We start from the raw sequence: 22,033 nt of genomic DNA on the forward strand, positions 1-22,033 counted from the left end.
AGGAGGCAGCACTGTGGGCAGAAATGGCAGCAACGTGGATCTAAGGCTGTAGAAAAAAAGACACGTATCTTCAGACTGCAAAATATCCACCGCAGAAATACCCAGCTAGCCTGGAGTTGTCAATCACACATTTATTCAACAACATTTACCTCGCAACGCTGCCTGCATGCCCAGCACCAACTCTGTTCTAGAGGTCCAGTAGAAAAACCCAGGCAGGGGGCCAGCCTTGCCTGCAGTTCAGCTGAAGGGAGCATAGTACAGAGAAGGATAGGAAATTAGGGCAAGGAGCTCAGCTGTCTGTTCTACTTGATTTAATCCTCTCCCTCCTGCACCACTGTGAACTCCTTATGGTCCAAGTCAATTTTCGTGACCTTTGGGTTTCACCCTCCTTTATATGCCAGAGTAGGGGGCACTGGTTAAGAGAATGAGCTTTGGGTTAAGCAGAGCTGGTTTTGAGGGCTGCCTTTGTTGCTATATTCATCAGGACCCTTACGGTTTCAAATTATAGAAACCCAACTCAAACTGGCCTTAGTACCTTCCACCCAAAAGAATTTATTGGATTGCATTCAAAAAAAGAAAAAAAAAATCCAAGGATAATTAAATTTAGGTGTGGCTGATCCAGGCACTTAAGAAATGTCATTAGAAATCTGCCTCTTTTTACATCTGGATTCACTTCCAGGCCCCCAACTGTGGCAGCAATAACAGACCCACATTTTGTCTAGTTTCCCCATTAGAAAGAGAGCATTGGTTTCTCCACAGTTCCAGAAAAAATTCCAGAGCTGATGAATATTGGACTGACTTGTCAGGTGCATTCCCAGAACCAGTCTCCTTGAGCAGAGGAATGAAATGAGCTAACTGGCCAGGCATGCAGCCAGGTTGAGGGTGGGGTTGGGATGGGGAGAAGCAGCCCTGTCCGGGGGCAGCTGGTACAAATGAAGGGGGAATGGAGGTGAGGTGAACAAAGGCAAGAGATGTTCACCACCACAGCCACTTCCTGTAAGGGAAGTGTGACTTCAAGTAAGGGGTTAATAATGTCTAATTCTGTTAGCATGAATGAGGTAATAACTATGAAAGATTTAACAGAGCAAAGAACATAGTAAGTACGTAGTAAATAGTAGTTATTATTATTGCTCCGGAGGCAATTTTTGCCAATGCCCATGCACCCTGGCATTGTTATTGATTTATATCACAAAGATATCTTTTTCTCCCAGGAAGAGCACAAGTTCCTTTTGGCCTATGAATGCTTATTTGTGGATTCAGATCATCTGGAGATCTTGTTAAAATGCAGATTCTGATTCTTTAAATCTGGGTTGGGGATTGAGTTTTCCGATTTTAATAAGCTTTTTAGAATTGACTTTTTAAAAGAATTTTTCAAGTCTAATAATCTTTGCAAAATTCTACATGATGAACTCACTACAGATGACACTTGAGAAGCAACGGTATAGGATCATGTATATCCCACAGCTAATGCCTAAATATCTGTCCACAGAATCAAATGAGACTTTTTTGGAAAGAGAATTTACTGGCGGCTCTCATAAGACAAGGTAAGCATGAGAGATAGAGATTGCTTCAGCCATAATTTGATCACCAGTGCCTGGTCTTTGTCTCCCTCTCTCTTGTGCTCAACCCCTTTCACTCCTCACAGTCACAGTATAGCTGCAGAAGCTCCAACCCTTCAAATCCTCTACCCAGAAGTCTTTGCAAAATTCTCATGGCATCTCATCGGCCCTAAAGGAGTCACATGCCAATCTCTAGATCAATTTCAATGGAAAGGCAATGCAGGCTCTGATTGGTCAGCTTAAGTCTTATCCCCCTTGTGAGGTCAGAGTGTGAAATGCACTTCATTGAAGCATCAAGGATAAAGAGAGTGTGTATGTGTGTGTAGGAGGATTTCCAAACTAAAACTGAAAGCTAGCACAGAAAGTCAAGGGCCACCCATCTCCAATTCCACCCCCAGGTTCTTATACCCAACTCACCACTCACATAGCTAACAGGCATCTCAGATGTACATGATCAAAATGGGTCCCTTTATCTTCCCCCAAATCTGCTCCTGCCAGAGCCTTTTCTGTCTCAGTTATGGCCACTCCATTCTTCTGGTAGTTCAGACCAGAAACCCTGACATCACCCTTGACTACTCCTTTCTTATACCCAACCTCTAATGCATCAGCAAGCCCTATCACTTTACCTTCAAAATAATCCAACAGTCAGCTGATCCAGACCACCAGCCCCTCTCCCTGGAACAATTGCAGTCACCCAATTTGTCTCCCAGCTGGCCCTCTTGCTGCCCTACATCTACAAACACACATGGTCAAAGCGGCCACAGAATGGTCCTGCTAAGAGGTGAGTCAGATCATGGCATTTCTCTACTAAAACTTCCAAATGGGTTCCCTGCTCTTTTAGAATAAAATCTAAACTATTTTTCTGTCCCCCACCCCAGCCCACACTTCCTGACTGCTTCTCTGACCTTATTTACCTTTCATCTGGGAGCTTACATAAAGTTCACCTGCCACTTCCTGCCCCTGGAGATTCTAATTCAGTAGCTCTGGGCTGGGTCTGGGGCTCTGTGTTGCTACAAGTCCCATGTGTGATTTTGATGTGCTGCCCAGGTTTGCAAACCATTGCTCCCAACACCTGGCCTGGGCTCTGGCATGGAGGTAGTGCATAACGTCTGCTGAATCAGCATCTCATCCTTCCCTCTGTGCTTGTGTGTGGTTTTTAGGGTGGCGTGGAAAGTGGGGGCGGAGCAGGGTTACTTATTATTTCCCAGAGTGAAATCTGATTATACAAAGGCTGCTACTTTTATAATACTGGGGGAGATGGTCTGAGGAGTGTAATTAGCATCAGCTCGCTTTGCAGGAGGAGGGATACCCTGCCCCTTTTGGCTAACACGCCCGCCTCTCAGCGGGATGCCTGCGAGGCTGTTTGGTGACTGCATCCTTCACTTTCACTTAGTGGTAACAATGCATAGCTGCATGCAGTGTTTCTGCCCAGCTTCTGCGCTGCTAATGAAGGCAGCTTCACGAGAGCCCTTGTACAAACTGTACCCGCTGGAGAGCCTGCCCGCCTGACTTGTGTCATTTTAACTTTGGCCCTGCCAAAGCCACCGTGTCTGCTGTCCCTTCTTGCCCACTGCCATCCTTGGGGCTGCCTGCCCCCTGAGGTGCAAGCATCAGCTTCTTCCCTCCCTCACCCTTACTCCCGGACCTGGTCCTGGAGGTCCCTGCCCACCTTCCAGCAGCTCCTTCAGCTGTCCCCGTGACAGGCTTTGAGCCTGGAGTTCTGGAGAGTGTCTACTAGGACACTTTAGTTGTAAGGAACAGAAATTGGCTATGGTAAGCAGAAGAGGAGTTTCTTCATATGCCTTATGGCAGCTCACAGAATGGAAGTGAAGCCTGGAGAACTAGACTCAGAAGAAGCCAGGAAGTGGGACAGCCCTGATGACAGTCCCTTTGGGAGCCCACCTCCAGGGTACATGGGTGGTAGTAGTTTCCACTCTCATGTCACTCAACATTTAATGTCCCTGGAGAGAGGATTACCTCACAAGCTCACCCCTCATCTAGGGGAGCCCCGAACATCATGACTGTCCACACCAAGCCTGCAGATGACGCAGCCACGAGAGCTCCTCGGGATGAAGCGTAGCTAGAAGCGTGGGCTCTGGGGCCAGGCTGCCTGGGCTTGTATCCCAGCTCTGCCATGATCCACAGTGTAGCTTTCAGCAAGTTATTTGTTTATTTTTGTCTGGACTTCAGTTTTCTCATCTGAAAAATGGGAATAATAATAATGCCTTCTTCATTAATTAAATGAACATATGTAAAGCACTTAAAATAGTGCCAGGCATACAGTAGGCACTCAGTTCAATCAATGTTAGTTACTGCCTGAAAGGAGGGGTGTGCGTGTGTGGGTGCACGTGTGTGGGTGCTGTGAAAGCAGGGATTCACGTGCTCTCCCTCTCCCCAGGCCCCGACTTGGGAGAGGCCCTCTCCTCCAATGTGGGTAGTGCCTGGTCAGGAGGAAAGAAGCCTCAGGGACTTCCTGGCCCATAGGTCCCATAAACACAGAGGGACAGGTCAGGACAAAATATTGATCAAGAGCTTTAGGGGCAACTTGACCTTGTTTAAATTCTGGCTCTGCTGCAAGGAGCTGTATGACCTGGGTAACTTGTAGAGTGTCTCTGAGCTATGCAGGAAGCAGGACAATGAAAACCTACTTCTTAGGGTTGTTGGGAGGGTCTACTCATTCAAGTAAAAAACAGTTATGAGCCTGGTCAGAGTCTGACACTGCTCTAGTGTTGGGATTACAGCGTGAACCAAATAGATACCTCCTTGTTCCCGTGCAGCTGGGGATACCTTAATCCAAGCATCATTCAGAGTTGCATGAATAGAGTGATAAGGGCTCTGGAGGACCTGCCTGCCTGGGGAACTGTGAGCTATGAGGGGGTTTGACTTTGAGCTGAGACTTGAAGTTTGACTAGGAATGAGCTAGGCCAATGTTGGGGACGGGAGAAAGCATTCCAAACAGAAGGAGCAGCGTGTGTGAAACTGCCAGGTGGGAAACACCATGAATCTGAGGACTGAGGGAGGGCCAATGTCACGCCCATTTAGGGAGGAGTGGGGGGTCAAGGTGAGGCTGGAGAGTTGCAGGGGCCAGATCCTGTGAGGCCTGGTAGGCCAGGGCAAGGATTCGGGTCTTCATTCTGAGAGCGATGGGTCCCCGTTCAAAGTTTTAACCACAATTGTCTTTACACTTTCGGAATGTCAGGGCGGCTACTGGGAGGAGAAGGCCTGGAGGGGGGCAGGAGAGGATGCAGCAGTCCAGTGACGAGGCTGTGACAGCCACAGGGCTTAGGGATAAAGGCAGCTGGGACTAGAGCAGGGACAGCAAAGCTGGAGACCAGTAGATGGATTTAAGAGGTATTTAGGATTTAGTGATGGATTAGGACACAGAGGTGAGGGAGAGACCACCAAGTGTGGTTTCTGATTTCTCCAGAATTTCTGGTTTTTCTATAGTAAGACGGGCAGCATTGGCACTCCTGGAGAGTGAGATCCAGGGCCAGGAGGGTTGTGAGCTCAGTGGGGGACGTGTTGTATTTGAGATATCATGTGTCAGTGCCAAATAGACAGCTAGATAGGAGGGTCTGGAGGCCAGAGGGCAAGTCTGAGTTGGAGGCATAAACTCAGGCCTCATAGGCATTAAGGTAGGTCAAGAGCCCTGAGATGAATAGGCCGATGGGGAAACATGCAGACAGTGCAGGGAAAAGCGCTTAGGAAGTGCTGCCATGCTACGAAGACTTAAACCGTTGCTGGGTGTGTGTGTGTGTGTGTGTGTGTGTGTGTGTGTGTGTGTGTGTGTGTGTGTGTGTGTGTGTGTGTGTGTGTTCCTGCAGCCAAATCTCCCCTCTCAAGGCTGCTGCTACGATTGGCTTCTGGTAGGGTGGGCTTCACCTCATACTGGGACTTGTTTGATTAGCTCCTATTGTCGCCTAATAAAGCTTAATATCCACAAGAGGCTACGTTATCATGGGGTTGGGGGGGGAGGGGAGGGAGATGACTGAGGCACAGAAGGGAGTCCTGTTAAGCGCCTCTCACCTACGCCTCTCAACATACACACAACTCAGACCTGAGACTTTGATAGAACTTAATTTCTTTCTTTCTAAAGGCTTTCCTGGAAGAATTACAAGCCCAGCTTCCCCTGACAGCACGAGGGGGAGGACAGTATTGGCGATGGCATAAAACTGAGGACAGAGGGAAGCGCGAAAGACAGAGCGTTTATCCCAAGCAGAGGCCTGGAGCACCTGCCACCTTCTGAGCAAGACAGAGAGAAACCAAGGGCTTTAAAAATAGAGCTGCTCCATTGCTTCAGGTGGGGAAAACAACCCAGACTAAAGCCGACCTTCCTGATTCTAAGCAACTGATTCCCACTGAAGCAAAGAGGGCCCCCGAGCCCCAGAGAGGAGTGTCCTGGAGCTTTGTCCTGGAGTGATCAAAATGTCCCCTGCCTCTGAAGAGAGACCCCAGTCTACGGAACACAAGGAGCCCTTACTGAAGACAGCAGTCTCCAGAGGAAAGGCAATAGGCCATAGCACCAGGCTGTTTCTAGAACAGACCAGAACCTCTGCATGCAAGCATAGCTGGTTGTCTCCAAACAGTTCTCAGAAGATGCAATTCCCCTTTTCGGATGGTTGCAGGGTTACAAAGTTAAGGACGGCAGCGTTGGTGCTGTGCGAAGGCTTAGGGACTGGCGGGGGATAGGCCTGGAGAAATGCTCTCAGGGCCATGGTGTGGGGGCCAAGTCCCATGGGGTCTTGGAGGAAGCAGAGGGCTTCCGGGAGGAGGTAGTCTTGTTTTTATTAGATTATATTTTTTAGAACAGCTTTAGATATACAGAAAAATTAAGAAGTTGGTAAAGAATTCCCCTATACTCCCTTGCCCAATTTCCCCTGTTATTAACAGCTTACATTAGTGTGGTGCACTTATCACAGGTAACAAACTGATAGTAACACATGATTATTAACAAATGTCCATGTTTCATTCAGATTTCCTTAGTTTCTATCTAATGTCTTGTTCTGTTTCAAGATCTCATCCAGAATGCCAAATTATATTTAGTCATCATGTTTCCTTAAGCTCCTCCTGGCTGTGACAGTTTCTCAGAACTTTCCTCGTTTTGATGACAGTTTCAGGAAGTACTAGTCAGGTATTTTGTAGAATGTCCTTTTCCCAGAATTAGTCTAATATTTTTTTTCATGATTGGAGTGGAGTTACGGGTTTGGGGGGTAAGACCACAGAAATAAAATGACATTTTCATCACGTTATATCAAGGGTACATACCATCAACGTAATTTATCACTGTTGCTACTGACCTTAGTGATCTGGCTGAGGCAGTGTTTGTCAGGCATCTCCATGGTAAAGTTAATCTCCCTCCCCTTGCCATACTGTATTCTTTGGAAGGAAGTCAATGTGTGCAGCCCACATTGAAGTGGTGGGAAGTTCTTCTTCCTCTCCTTGAGAGCTAAGTATCTACATACAGTTTTTGGAATTCCTCTGAAAGGGAGATTTCCCTCATTTACTTATTCAATCATTTATGTAGATCAGTATGGACTCATGGATTCTTATTTTATAGTTTGGGTTATAATCCAACACTATTTTATTGACCGAATGGTTTCTGCTTTAGACATGAGACGCTCTTTCGGTTGGCTCCTATCTCCTTGACATACCCCCTTAGATGTAGTTTTTTTTTTTTTTTTTTTTTTACTTCCTCACTTTTTTGGCACTATAGGATAAGATATTCTTGGACATTTCTTGCCCTAGTCCTAGAATCAGCCATTTCTTTAAGGAGCACTGGTTCCTTTTGTTGGAGCATGATATTAGAAACCAAGATCTGGGTATTCGGTGGGCCCACTGCTATTGGGGGCGGGGGTCATTTCTTCTAGGGCCTCTTGGCTGACAGAACAAGAAAATGTATGATGTATACGAAACTCAATATATACAGGCATCTGTAAGTATGTCTATATGTAACCATCTGTATCTATATTAAACTAAAGATGAGTTCATACTGACATCTCCAACTCTAACTCATTACCATATAGATCACTCCAGCCTCCTCCCTTTGCTTGTCTGTACATTCCCACTCTAACAGTGTAAAATCTTTATCAAGTAGAGTACAGTGCTTATGTGAAGTTCTTTCTGGCTTTAGTTTTACAGACTCCATTCATTTGCAAAGTTACTTAGGTCAGCACCTTTTCTCCCCACCCTCTTCCCTGAGGTTGTACCATACATTTATAATACAAGTAGATTCTCTTGTCACAGTCTGTATTCCTTCCTGTGATCCCCTAACCTCCTGATTTAAAAACATTTGCATACATTAAGTTTCACTCTTTGTGCTGTAAACGTCTATAGGTTTTTAAAAATGCATAATGTCATGTATCCACTATTCAAGTGTCATGCAGAATAGTGTCACTTCTCTAAAAATCTACTGTTCATTATATATTCATCCCTTCCCCCTACTCTCCCTTAAACTCTGACAAACATTAACCTTTTTACTATCTCTATACTTTTGTCATTTACAAAATGTTATGTAATTGGAATCATACAGTATGTGGCCTTCTCAGACTGGCTTCTTTCAGTTAGCAATATGTTTTTAAGATTCCATGTCTTTTCATGCTTGACAGCCCATTTCTTTTTATTGATGAATAATACTTCACTATATTGATGTACCAGTTTATCCATTCATCTATTGAAGGGCATCTTGGTTGCTTTTAGTTTTTGGCAATTATGAGTAAAGCTGCTAAATACATTTGTATGCAGACTTTTGTGTTGACTTAAGTTTTCAGATTAGTTGGGTAGATACCAGGAAGGCAATTGCTGGATCATATGGTAAGATCATATTTAGTTTGGGAATTCCCTGGTTGTCCAGTAATTAGGGCTCCGCACTTCCACTGCAGGGGACACAGGTTCCATCCCTGCTCTGGGAACTAAGATCCCACATGATGCAGGGTGTGGCCAAAAAACAAAAAAACCGCTTGGAGGGACTTATCTCTAGTGGACAAAGAAGGGTGTAAGAGAGGAGCAAGAAAGAGAAAGTCATACACTATGATAACAGTGATGATGAAATAAAATTCATATTAAAAAAAAAAGATCATGTTTAGTCTTGTAAGAAACTGCCAAGCTTTCTTCCAAAGTGGTTGTACCATTTTGCATTCCCACCAGCAATGAATGAGAGTTCCTATTGCTCTGCATCATTACCAGCATTTGGTATTGTTAGTTTTTTGGATTTTAACCATTCTAAGAATTGTGTAATGGTACACTATTGTTTTAATTTGCAATTCCAAAATGGCAAATGATGTTGAACATTTTTTAATATGCTTATTTGTTATTTGTATATTTTCTTTAGTGAGGTATCTATTCAGATCATTTACTCATTTCAAAATTGGGTTATTTGTTGCATTATTGTTGAGTTTTAAAACTTCTTTGTATATTTTAGTTACAAGGTCTTTATCAGATATGTGCTTTGAAAATATTTTTTCCCAGTCTGTGGCTTGTCTTTTCATTCTTTTCACAGTGTCTTTTGCAGAGCATAAGTTTTAAACTTTAATAAAAGTCCAGCTTACTATTTTTTCTTTTATGGATTGTGCTTTGAGAGCTGTATTTAAAACTCATCACCAAACTTATGGTCACCTAATTATCTTCTCTCTGTGTGTTTTTTTTTAAGAAGTTTTATAGTTTTTGCACTTTATATTTAGGTCTATGATCCATTTTGGGTTAATTTTTGGAAAAGATGTAAGGTCTGTGTCTAGAATTTTTTTTTTTTTTTTTTTTTTTGCATCAGAATGTCCAATTGTTCCAGGACCATTTGTTAAAAAAACTGTTCTTTACTGACTTGGCTTTGCAAAGATTGGTTGACTATATTTGTGTAGGTCTATTTCTGGGCTCTTTATTCTGTTCCATTAATGTGCTTATTCTTTCACCAATACCACATTGCCTTCATTATTCTAGCTTTATAGTAAGTCTTGAGGCTGGGTAGCGTCAGGTCTCCAACTTTGTTCTTTTCAGTATTATGTTGGCTATTCTGGGTCTTTTGCTTGTCTCCATGTAAACTCTGGAAATAGTTTATCAATACCTGCAAAGTAGCTTGCTGAAATTTTGATTGAGATTTCACTGAATCTATAGATTAGGTTGTAAAGAATTAACTTCCTAATAATACTGACTTTTTCAATCCACATACATGAAATATTCCTTTATTTATTTAGATCTTTGATTTCCTTCACCAGAATTTTGTATATATATGGATACTACATATATCTTGTTAGATTTATACCCGAGTATTTAATTTTTTGACAATATTTTGAATGGTATTGTGTTTTTAACTTTAAATTCCAGTTGTTCATTGCTAGGGTATAGGAAAGCAATTGACTTTTGAATATTAAACTTGTAACCTCCAACCTTGCTTATGAGTTCCATGAGTTTTCATATTGATTCTCTGTGATTTTCTACATAGAAAATCATATCGGAAAACAAAGACTTTTATTTCTTTCCAATCTGCACCGCTTTTATTTTCTATTCTTGTCTTATTTCATTACCTAGGACTTCCGGTACAATACTGAATAGGAGTGGTGAGAAGGAATATCCTTGCCTTGTTCCCATTCTTAGGGGGAAAGCATCCAGTTTTTCACCAGTATATATGATGTTAGCTATAGGATTTTTGTAAATGTTCTCTATCAAATTGAGAAAGTTCCTCTGTATTCCCGATGTGCTGAGAGGTGTTTTTTTTTTTTTCTTTTATCATGAATGGGTATTAGATTTTGTTAATTGCCTGTTCCAGATCAATTGATATGAGCATAATATGAGCATATGGTTTTTCTTCTTTAACCTGTTGAAGTAGAGGATTATTTTAATTCATTTTTGAATGTTGAACTGGGCTTGCATACCTGGAATAAATGCCACTTGACTGTGGTCTATAATTCTTTTTGTACATTGTTGGATTCAATTTACTAATATTTTGTTGAGGATTTTTGTATCTATGCTCATGAGAGTTATTGGTCTGTGGTCTTTCTTGTAATGCCTTGTTGGGTTTGGGTATTAGCGTAATGCTGTCCGCATAGGATGAGTTATAAAGTGTTCCCCCTGCTTTTATTTTCTGGAGGAGATTATAGAGAATTGATTTTTTTAAACTTAAACCTTTGGTAGAATTCACTGGTAAAACCATCTGGGCCCGGTGCTTTCTTTCTCGAAGGTTAATTATTGATTAAATTTATTTAGTAAATATAGGTGTATTCAGATTACCTGTTTTCTCCCTTATTAAATTTCTGCCTACCTGATCTATCACTTACTGAAAGAGTTGTTGAAGTGTTCGGCTTTAAGAGTGGGTTTTTCTATTTCTCCTTGCAGTTCTATCAGTTTTGTGTCATGTATTTTGATGCTCTGTTGTTAGGTGCATACATATTAAGGATTATGTCTTTTTGGAGGAATTAACCCCTTTATTATTATGTAATTCCCTTCTTTATCTCTGATGATTTTCCTTGCTCTGGAGTGTGCATTGTCTGTCTTTTGATGAGTATTAGCATGGTATATCTTTTACAACCCATTTACTTTTAACCTATCAATATCTTTATATTTAGAGTAGGTTTCTTTTAAACAATATGCAGTTGAATCTTGTTTTTTTTTAATTTTTTTATTTTTAGCTGTGTTGGGTCTTCGTTTCTGTGCGAGGGCTTTCTCTAGTTGTGGCGAGCGGGGGCCACTCCTCATCGCGGTGCGCGGGCCTCTCACTATCGCGGCCTCTCTTGTTGCGGAGCACAGGCTCCAGACGCGCAGGCTCAGTAGCTGTGGCTAACGGGCCCAGTTGCTCCGTGGCATGTGGGATCTTCCCAGACCAGGGCTCGAACCCGTGTCCCCTGCATTGGCAGGCAGATTCTCAACCACTGCGCCACCAGGGAAGCCCTCCATTACAGTTTTAAAAAAATTTCTAGCATCCCTTTTTTTTTTTTTAAACATTTATTTATTTATTTATGGCTGTGTTGGGTCTTCGTTTCTGTGCAAGGGCTTTCTCTAGTTGTGGCAAGCGGGGGCCACTCTTCATCGCGGTGCGCGGGCCTCCCACTATTGCAGCCTCTCTTGTTAACGGAGCACACGCTCCAGACGCGCAGGCTCAGTAGTTGTGGCTCACGGGCCTAGTTGCTCCGCGGCATGTGGGATCTTCCCAGCCCAGGGCTCGAACCCGTGTCCCCTGCATTGGCAGGCAGATTCTCAACCACTGTGCCACCAGGGAAGCCCTAGCATCTCTTTTTGGTTCTTTCTTAGAGTTTCCATCTTTCTGTTTACATTACCCATTTGTTCTTACACAGTGTCTACTTTTTTCCATTAGTGATCTTAACATATTAATTATAGTTATATTAAATTTCTTGTCTGATAATTCCCAGATCTGTGTCACATCTGAGTCTGGTACTGATGCTTGCCTAGTTTCTTCCGACTGTGTTTCTTCTGCCTTTCATAATGTCTTGTAATTTTTTGTTGAAATCCAGACATGATATTTTGGGTAATAGGAACTGAGGTAAATAGGTCTTTAGCACCAGTGAGGTTTTGTATTAATCTGGCTAGGTAATGGTCCATATTTAATGTTTACATAGGTGTCAAGGACTTCAGATTCCTCTAGTATCATTTTTTGTGTCTCCTGTTGTCTTTGGGTTTTCCTAAAATCTCCTTTTTAATTAAAATCTGATTCTCGTAGGTCTTTCAGCTATAACCCACTATTATTACACTGAAGCCCTGTTATTGTGGTGGTAAGATATGGGGGAAGGGAGGCATTCTATAATTTTCTGATTAAATCCAGTGTTATGGTGGACCTGTGTTCCCGGGCTGTGACCTTCACAAGGACTTGTTACCTTTTTTTCTCTCCTTCTTTAGGTGAGATAGAGAGGCTATCGTGGACAGCAGTTGGGTAATCACCTGCCTGCCTGTGTGAGACAAGGCTCTGGTAAAGTTCTTTTAACTAGAGAGTAGGCCTTTGTTATGAAGAATGCACTGGGCATATTTCAAAATGTTGCTTTCTCCCTCTCTTTGCCAGAAATAAGAGGGATTTGTCTTAGCTTTTCACAATCAAGATATGGTGGAGTTCCTGCAGTTAAAACCCATGAAAATGCGAGGAACTCTGTAAGACCTTGGCTCCATGATTTTTTTACTCTCAAACTAGTCCACACTTACCTTCTAGCAAGTCAACAAAATTACCATTTAAATGTCCTACCACCTTATGGCTCCAATGGCTTGTGCTCCAAGGAAGCTGATTTTGGCTCTTTCACTGTGTTTACCTGTCTCCCCAGATTTTGGGACATCCATTTGCCCTTCAATCTTAAAAATATTCTCTAATGGATCCAAGAAAATATATTTATTTTCAGTTTGTTTAGCTTTTTCATATTGTTAGGATGGGAGTGATGATTTGTAAGATCTTTACATTGCAGACTTGAAACCAGAAGTTTCCTGGTGACTTCTGAGCTGGATCCTGAAGGATAGGATGATTTTCCCAATAGTGCAGGTGATCGGTTACTTGCAACTGAGAGCACATGGCCCATCCAGACCTGTCTTCCTCTACTTTTCCTCTTACTTTTCGGGAGCTGTCACCCGGAATTTACCTGTGAAAGTCATATCAGAGTGGACATTAGTTGTGTTTTGATCACGCACCATCCACTCTGTCTTCTGTGAAAGGAAATATGTTCTGGAGCTACTAGCAGGCATTATGGGCTCAGAAAGGAGGAGCTTGAGACAACCACACTAACATAGAGGAATATGGATCTGAAAGGATAGCACAGAAGAAAACCATGTCCTGGTGATATGGTTTAAGCTTCTGCTTCCAGCTCTGCCTGAAAACACTTAGACTTGTGAACAGGATCCTTTTGTTACAGGATTCTCATTTTGTTAAAGCCATGTGGGCAGAGTTTACTTCTGCTGCTTACCAAAAAAAAAAAAGAAAAAATCCTAAGTGATACAGAAATCTTCAATCAACTATATTAATGCCAGAGTACAATGCCTTACTAAGGAGATGGACCTTTAATTTCAGACACCGTAAGGGAGATACAACTTAAGTCCCACCAAAAACGTGCCCACATCCGGGTGACTACTCCCCAGTATGTGGTACTGGGGTAAATACTTGTTTGCTGAAGTATCATGTATTGGGGCTTTTCACCTCTTTATTATCTGCTTTTTACCTACAGTTTACTGGGCAGTTTTCCCAATATCCTATTCATCCATGCATGAGATTTTGAGATGTCTAAGATACTTTCTTGAAGACAAGCCTGCCTCTCCCTGTCATTTTATATCCTCAGCCTCTGAAGTCACAGATCTCCATTTAGTGTGGGGTTAAGGTTACTGCTGCAGCTTTTACTCTGAGGGAGCCAACCACAGCCATAAGAAACTACCATAGACTGAGTGCCTTAAACAACAGAAATTTACTTTCTCACTCTTCTGGAGGCTGGAAGTCCAAGATCAAGGTGTGCACAGGTTTGGTTTCTCCTGAGGCCTCTCTCCTTGGCTTGCAGGTGACCACCTTCTGGCTGTGTCCTCACAGGTCTTCCCTCTGTGTGTGCCTCTCCAGCATCTCTCTCTTCTTACAAGAAAACCACTCATATTGGATTAGAACCCTGCCTTTATGGCATCATTTTACCTTAATTACCTCTTTAAAGGCCCTACCACCAAATATAATCACTTTGGGGGTTAGGGCTTCAACATATGAATTTGGGGGGATACAATTCAGTCCATAACACCACCCTTCAGCCAGTCCTAGCAATTTCTTTTAATTCCAGATAAATTTTAATTACCTTAGTTGAGTGATGATCAGGAGAAGTTGTTTTACTCAGTACCTTCTCTGTACCAGCTAATGAGCTGAGCCAATGGGACCTGCTCTCACCCTGAGAAGAGATCATGGCCTAGAGGGCAAATGAAAGGAGGACTGGCCTTTGACTGGGTGGTGTGTCCTCTCTCTCTCAAGCCCATTCCACTCCTGGTATTCTCTGGCCATCTACTATCCCCCATTCAGGCCTCTGCTCCCCAAAAATGCCCCCATGTACTGAACTGATATACCATACTAACTGATGTACCACACAACTGCCCACCCAAGCTTGCCCTTAACTATCTACTCCTGGGGAAAGTGATCCTGTAAACAAGTCCACTCTGAGAGGCTAGTGATGGATAACTGCTTAGGGAAACTACCTCTCCCAGGGATACAGAGCAGGAGCCAAATGAAGAAAGCCTCACTGGTGGAGTTCAAGGCATTGGTGAGGAGTTGCTTCAAGGATCCTTTCTGTCTTCCTTCTCACTGTACTAAGAAAGTGACACTTTTGCAGATTCCGGAAGGGATAGCCACTGGAGAGGTGGAGACATAGCTTAGTAGAAGGCCACCAATAAAGACTTGGGTTATAATCCCAATGTTGGCCCTGGTGTGTTACATAACCTTCCTCTTTCCATGCCTCAGTTTCCCTACCTGCACGATGGAAAGAATAATTCCCGTCTGGCTCAGCTCTCCAGGGACACTGAGAATGACTGCCATAACAGACAGAAAAGTGTTTTAGATAGAAAATGCCATAAAATAAATTCAAGATGTTATTATTTTAAGGTGTAAAATCAGAACTCATAAAAGCAGGCATAAAAATGTCCTGGTGGATATATTTTCATTCTGCAGAAAATTAATGGCTACATCTTGGGCTTGAATCTTCCACAGAGTCCGTCCCAGAATGTTGGAGTTGGAAACACCCTTAGAGATATTTAGTCCCACCCCTCCCGATGGGGAACTGAGGCCCAGAGAGGGAAGGGACTTGCTCAGGGTCACACAGCAAGTTAGTGGCTCAACTGGGACTGGGACCTGGTAGTACTGACAACTTTTCCTTCGTTCTATGCTTCCTTTTCAGGGGGATGGCAGAGAGTGGCAGGGCTAAAACCTATGAACCATCTCTAAGCAATACCTGAGGTTTGTGAGACCCACCTCAACATCCAGGCACATCTGTTCCTGATGGAGATCTCTGACTTGCAGGCCCAGTGAACCCTCAGAGGAAATTCCTGCCACAGTAGCTGACCTCATCTCCTTAGCACTACAGAATGGCTTGACCTGGAATCTCTACTGCTGGTCACATCTCTCCCGCTGGGCTGGCTCCTGTATAGTGTGGCTTGGTCTGGTTGAGTGTAGAGGTAATTGCAATATACTGAGGTTTGGTATTGTAATAAAAATAGGAGCCATTACAGCTACCATTTATGTCATTAGTATTTAGTGGTGGTGTGTTGCAGCTTTTTTAGTGCTCATAAAACTGTCGCTGCTTACAGATATGTCACGGTGCTGATATAAATTTAAAGGGTTGGAAATCCATAAGTCATAAAAACTAGATAGTAAATAGCAACAGAACAGGATGGACAAGAACTGTTGCATTAGGCATGCAAATGCTTATGGATTTGCATGTCTAGTGCTTACATTAGCATAATGAGAAGCACATTTACATTACAGATGGACATGATTAACTAGGCCCTTGTAAATAAGTCCACTCAGCCTAGATAAGGTGTGTTTGGACCCTAGAGGAGGGATTGTTACAGGACTCAAAGGGCAAGTAGAGTCACTTCTTGCTTCTCTTCTGGCATGGACTTAGTAGAGAGGTCTTCAGAATCATTGATAACGCTCAAATGGGGATGGATTTGGACTCAGGGCTGACACGAGTTGAATGCTTACTATGTACTAGCCACTATTTAAACATTTGCATATGTTAAATCACTTAATCCTTACAACAGCTCTATTATTATACCCATTTTACAGGTGAGGAAGCTGAGGTATAGAGAAGATAAGTCTATTAATAAGTGGCAAAACCAGGATATGAACCCAGGCAGCCTGGCTCAAAGCCCAGGCTCCTAACTACTACACCAGCTGCCTCTTATTCACTGAATTCATGCATGCATGCAGCGAACACTTATTAAGCATTTGCTACATACCAGGCTCCATGCTACTGTTAAGGGTATAAAAACAGCAAGATAAACAGCAAGATAAAGACTCAAGATAAAGATAAAGCAAGATAAAGACTCACTCTTCTTAAAAAGCTCATGTAGTCTAGCTGGAGACATTGAGATGAAAGCAAAAATTCTCACATTGTGCTCAACGAGCTCAGAGAGGACACTTAATCTCCAGGAAAAGTGGGTAAAAGAAGGCTACTTGGAGGAGGTGCTCCGTAAACTGAGACTTGAATGATGTGTAGGAGTCCAGCAGGTGAGGAGTAGAGGATTAGAGCGCTTGCTCCGGGAACAGTAAGTACAGAGCCGTGGAAATGGGGAACCCTGGCTGTGTTCTCAGACCCTTAAGTCATTCCACACTGGAGGTGGGGAACATATGAATGGGAGGCAGAAGGAGAAGCTGAGAATGGTCATGAGGACTTGCAGCACATGGGAAGACTTGGGGGGTTCAGTTGATCAAACAATTCTCTGAACAAAATCCTCCCTTCAGATTAGGCACTAGGATTTGCATCTCAAATACCAACTCCCTATTACAAAGTCCTGGACCTCTTCCATTATTTCATAGATTCATTGCCCAGCCCCCCAGAGTTGGTTAAGACATCATGGCCATTCAGACCAGCCCTTTGATGATGCATGAATCCTGCTACAAGCGCCTCATAACTGGTGGGTTGTTTAGGAATCTCCATCTGCAGTTGGGCAGGAGTGGAATTTGAGCTGGCTCATTTTTGGGAGCCCAGTTTAATGAGAGGTCCAAGGACTACACAATATTTTCGAATGCTCACCATTAAAATTTATCTGTTCCACGAGCTCTCCTTGTGGTAACAGCTCTTAATGGTAAACATACTCATTCAAAGTACATTTGAATGGAAGCCTCCAATAAATTATTTTTTATGGTGGCAGACAACTTGGGGAATTCCTGAGAGCTGACAGTTCTCTTTGAATCACCCTAGGGAATCAAGGTGGGACAAATACACCTTTCTACCTTCAGATAATATGCAGCGTAAATTATTTTAGGCTGAATCGTCAGGGGGTCCAGTGACACTGGTCATCTTTGCCACTGCTTGGAACCTTTCGTTTCTCTTATTGGTGGCTCTGTGATATTCGCTCAGCAGGCAGAAGTTGTCATCTTGAAGTAGGTAATAGATACTGCGTGAGGATGTTGGTCCTGGGTCTGTAAGCCATAAGTGGCCTCAAGAAGTCATCTGGGAAGAATGAGCGATGGGTGTTTCAGAATCAACAAAGCATCAGGGAGAAATATGGCAGAAATGTCCCAGACAGAACTTCTCACAGGAGCAGTGAAAGCTATGCTGGAGAAACCATAAGGTCATGGTCCTCCCCAGTCATCTTCCACCCCACCTCTCAACCCCTGACTCCTGGTGAACTCTGGCTAAAGCCCATTCGTGTTTCTTCTTCCCCCCAGTGAGTCCAATGAAGATAAAGTTTGTCACACTCATGGCTGCTTCTGCCCTTTGGTCAGCCAGGAGCTTCTCAAAAATTCCTTTTCAACAGATGGTGGAAAAGCTGGGTTTGGCGCCCAGAGACCTAAGTAACGGAATGCTCCTACCTAGCCCACTGGCTTGCAGTATCCACTTCCATGGTCTCAAGGCCAGCAAGTCTCTGACAGCTGGATCTTCCCAGAGCCTGTAGGGCACTGTCTCCTCTGACCTGCCTCTGTCCTCCACCCTGGGCCATCAGCACAGCCCCAAAGTGGGTCTGTGTAGTGTTGACTTCAAGCTAGAACTAAGGCTGGGGACATGGTTTCCTAGTTTCTCAGTTTCTTGAAGGTGCTGGACATGTGGTCCAGTTCATGGATTACAGTTTGTGACAGTGTAACCGTATGCCAAGTGACATATTGTTAGTGGATACATACATGTACATATTTGTCTCTTTGTGATTATACATCAGTATATGTCTCTATGTATTACATATACATATATGTATACCTTGTTCTGTCTAAGTGTATATGTGTAAGCGTATTTATATATTTCTCTCTCCATAGAGTTGTATAGGTGTGTACAGGTGCTTATGCCTGTGACCATGTGTTCCTATGTGTGTATGTGCATCCGTACAAACCTGAGTGTACCAGTGCATCTGTGTATATACACATCTGGAAATGCCAAGGAGTGTTAGGCAGGTGCTTGGGGCAAGGCTAAGAGCTGACATTGTAATTTCTTCCCTGGAATTTCAGAGCCTCTAAGGATAAAATGCCTTCATAGGAGGCAGCAGCATGAGTTGCCTGCTGGTCTGTAAATCCCTTTTATGTTTCCCAAGGTCATTGTCTGAGGGATTAGCCCTGGTCTAGCAGTCTACACAATGACAGGATCTGCAGGAAGGTGTGGTAAGAGCTAAGGGGGCTGCAGCTTCCTCTCCCTGTACCTCCTGCTCCCCACTCACCGTGAAATAGGATCACAGCGGCACAGGCGAAATAGCAGTGACAGAAAACGTTGCTGAGCTGTTTTACATATATGAACTCATTTGATTCTCATGACAGCTCTCCAAGGACTAATAGTCCCAATTTCCAGATGAATATATGAAGGTACAGTGAGTTTAAGTAACTCGTTGGGATTGGATGTCAAGCAATATTCCTCCAAATGCTGTCTGGCTCTTGTGTACTAAGTTCTTCTAGACTGAACCATACAGACCTGAGATGTCTTATTCCCAGTGACCAGAGGCCACTCTTGGCCAGAATGCCAACAAAGTGAGGGTTGTTTTTTTTTTTCTTTGTCATTCTTCCCTTCCTTCCTCATTCTTCTCTTTGCTCTGAAGATGTCCACATCTCATCCCTCAGTGAGCTTCCCACTGGGGTGTCATGCTAGAACTTGTCCTCCCATACTCCCCAATCTTTTGTTTTCATCAGAATTGCCTGTCTTGCAAATGGACACTCCCTTACTGCTCGGCTCTCTGATTTCCAAGGTGTTTCCATATTGAGCAAAGATGCTCAACCAGTGCTAGGATGATTATGGCTACTAATGAAATCAAATGTCTCACTTCCCTGGGACAGAATGCAGGAGCTGAAAGTTCATAAAAATCCAATGTCCTCTTTTAGGCTCACAGGAGGGAAGGGACCCAAGGGGCCAACAGCTAGGAAGATGGTGTGTTAGCCTTGAATCAAGCCTTGTAGTTTCAAACCTAATATTTCTCTCACTTCACCAACTTCTGATTTTACAGTTAATCCCAAAGAAACGTGATGATGGTGGGAACTACAGGCATTGAGACTGGTCAGTGGTGGAGACAGTTTGGCCATACTACAGGTCTCTATCTGTGAAGAGAGCTGGCTTTCTTGAAGTGTTGCAGTGGGAGCCTTCCTGAATGGATTCAGCATGACAACCTGCCTATCCGTCTCCTGGGTATTTGTCTAAGATCATGAAAATCCCAACCTGAAATATGACCTCTTGCACAAATCCAAGATAACCACAAGTGTCAGCCACCCAAGCATCAACTTTCTTTTAAGAATAAGCTATAGGAAAGGGGGATAAAGGATAACTTTTATTGCAATATTTGGGCTAAATATTTGGTGCAGACCACCTATATGGAAACATCTGGACAGAGGTCACTCTGTGAAGCTCCTCAGTAGCTGTTCTTGCAATGTTTTAAATAAACATAGACATTCAAATTACCTGGTTACAGTGTCTTTATTTACTTGATGGAGCATTGAAAAATACATAGCAGAAGCAGCAAGAATCTACAAACTCCAGTGTTGGGGAGAGGAAGCTGGGGGCATCTTCTAACAGTGGGTTCTCTGCTTTTCCTGAGCTAAGGCCCCAGGATCCCTACTGGGCTTGAAGGGACTCAAGGATGCCAGATGTCCTGCAGCACATTTGGCCTCAAGGTTTTCCCGTCTCCAAGAAACTCATGAGCTGCTTTAAATGAGTTTCCAAATGTGTGTTTAGGCTGGATTTACATCTGGGTTGCTGCATATTAAATGCTGATTATTAAAAACATTTGCATGGCGCTTTAACAACGATAGATTATGTATCTGTTACCTAAGTCTCAGTGAAGGCTTTATTAATTCATTATTATTTTATCAACATACAATAAACTGTTCTATTAAATCTAAATTACACAGATATTTAGGGAGGGATCATCTAAAAGGACCTCAGCCAAGACTATCCCCAGGGAGGGACTTAATGAAGTTTCAAACAGTTAATAACCCTCAGTTCATAAATAAACCATGGGTATTTAAAGACCTGCAAAATACTAAAATAAGATGTTGAGACTCAACAAAGGAGGTATGAGAGAGCACTCTTGGAATTACCCTCCTTGTAACTCACAGGTAAAACCTCTACTTTTAGACAATATTTCTTGGATACCTGGGAATATGTGACACTCCTGGGGACTTCAGGATTAACTTTGCCCTTGGTTCCAAATTCACTAAGGAAATGGGTAGAGGCAGCCTTGAAATAATTTTTTCCTTCTCTCAAATAATCCACCTTTGACTTTAAAACATAATTTGGTCTAAGAGGTGAAGGGTGAGAAAGAGATTCTGCCCTGATGTAAGGTAATGTGGTAATTTCTTAACAATCCTACAGGGTAAATTGAAAGTCAAATCTCATAACTCATACTCTGGAGGCAGGATTAGCTACATAATTTTCATGGCTCAGAGCAAAATGAAATGCAAGACCCCTTGTTCAAAAATAATTGAGAATTTTAAGATGGTAACAGTAGAACAATGAACCAAGAATGGGGGCCCTTCTTTGTGCGGGGCTCAGTGTGACTGCACAGGTTGAATGACCATGAAGCTGGCCTGTCTGGATGGCTCCTGAGCAAGGTGGATGGAGGCATAGGAGGCAAAGGCCTCAAGGTGGGGAAGTTCTGGTGTTCCACTGGAACATGGGGAGTATAGAGATTTGGAGGGACCATTGTAGGGAGAACAGTCAGGCTATAGGGGTAAGTTGGAGCCAGATCATAAGAGGTTTATCTGCCAGGCTAAGGGAGGCAGGAAGTTATGGAAAGTTTTCGAGCAGAGTGTGATGACCTCAGAAGTTCAAGCTCACTGATGGTCAAAGGCCAAGGACTGACTTAGTTGGTAAGGTTTCTTTGCATTGCAGTGATCTATCCTACCAAACTTACTCATATTTGAGCACTGCTCTGAGCCAACACTTGGCTCTTTTTTTTTCCTTTTCATCTTGAGTTCCCAGCAAACACTGTGTGGTGTTTTGGGTGGTAACCAATTACAGAAGAATTGAGTCTTTCTTAATTTAGGTTCTCCTGAAAGAAGAGCCTGAGATATAGAGTCGGGGGTAAGTAGTTTAATAGTGGGGTGATCCAAGTAAGCAGAATGAGGAAGCAGAGAGAAAAAGAGAGAAAGAAAGAGAAGGAAAAGCCAATAAAAGATGTATCGTGGAGTGATTTACCACATTGGGCAATTGGGATTCAGTTTCCCTGGGAAGCCTCTGTGGTTCAGAATGCACCACGGAATTTTTGCTCTGAAGAACAGGAAGCTGAAGTATTTATGCACTGACTCCCATGCCCCACAGGTTGAGGATGCCCTTTGGAGGTATAATCCAGCGTGCACTTTGGGGCTATACCTGCCAGTATCTGAAGGGCATTCATGGGTTTAGGTAATATCT

The 22,033-nt window shown here is 43.2% G+C and overlaps 1 protein-coding gene across 2 annotated transcripts in view; it reads left to right on the top strand.

The window, feature by feature from the left end:
* Positions 1–20,034, top strand: part of CBLN1 (cerebellin 1 precursor) — a 31,911-nt gene extending 11,877 nt beyond the window's left edge. Inside the window, exons 3-6 of one of the 2 annotated variants that reach the window (XR_009006198.1) lie at positions 1,490–1,544; positions 5,656–5,859; positions 15,386–15,662; positions 19,632–20,034. The gene's annotated coding sequence lies outside the window, so the exon portion shown is untranslated. The remainder of the gene's footprint in view (positions 1–1,489; positions 1,545–5,655; positions 5,860–15,385; positions 15,663–19,631) is intronic. The other variant, XR_009006199.1, reaches the window with a different exon arrangement.
* Positions 20,035–22,033: the final 1,999 nt, after the last annotated feature.

Source organism: Balaenoptera acutorostrata, chromosome 19 (assembly GCF_949987535.1).
Source record: "Balaenoptera acutorostrata chromosome 19, mBalAcu1.1, whole genome shotgun sequence".
NCBI classification, from domain to species: domain Eukaryota; kingdom Metazoa; phylum Chordata; class Mammalia; order Artiodactyla; family Balaenopteridae; genus Balaenoptera; species Balaenoptera acutorostrata.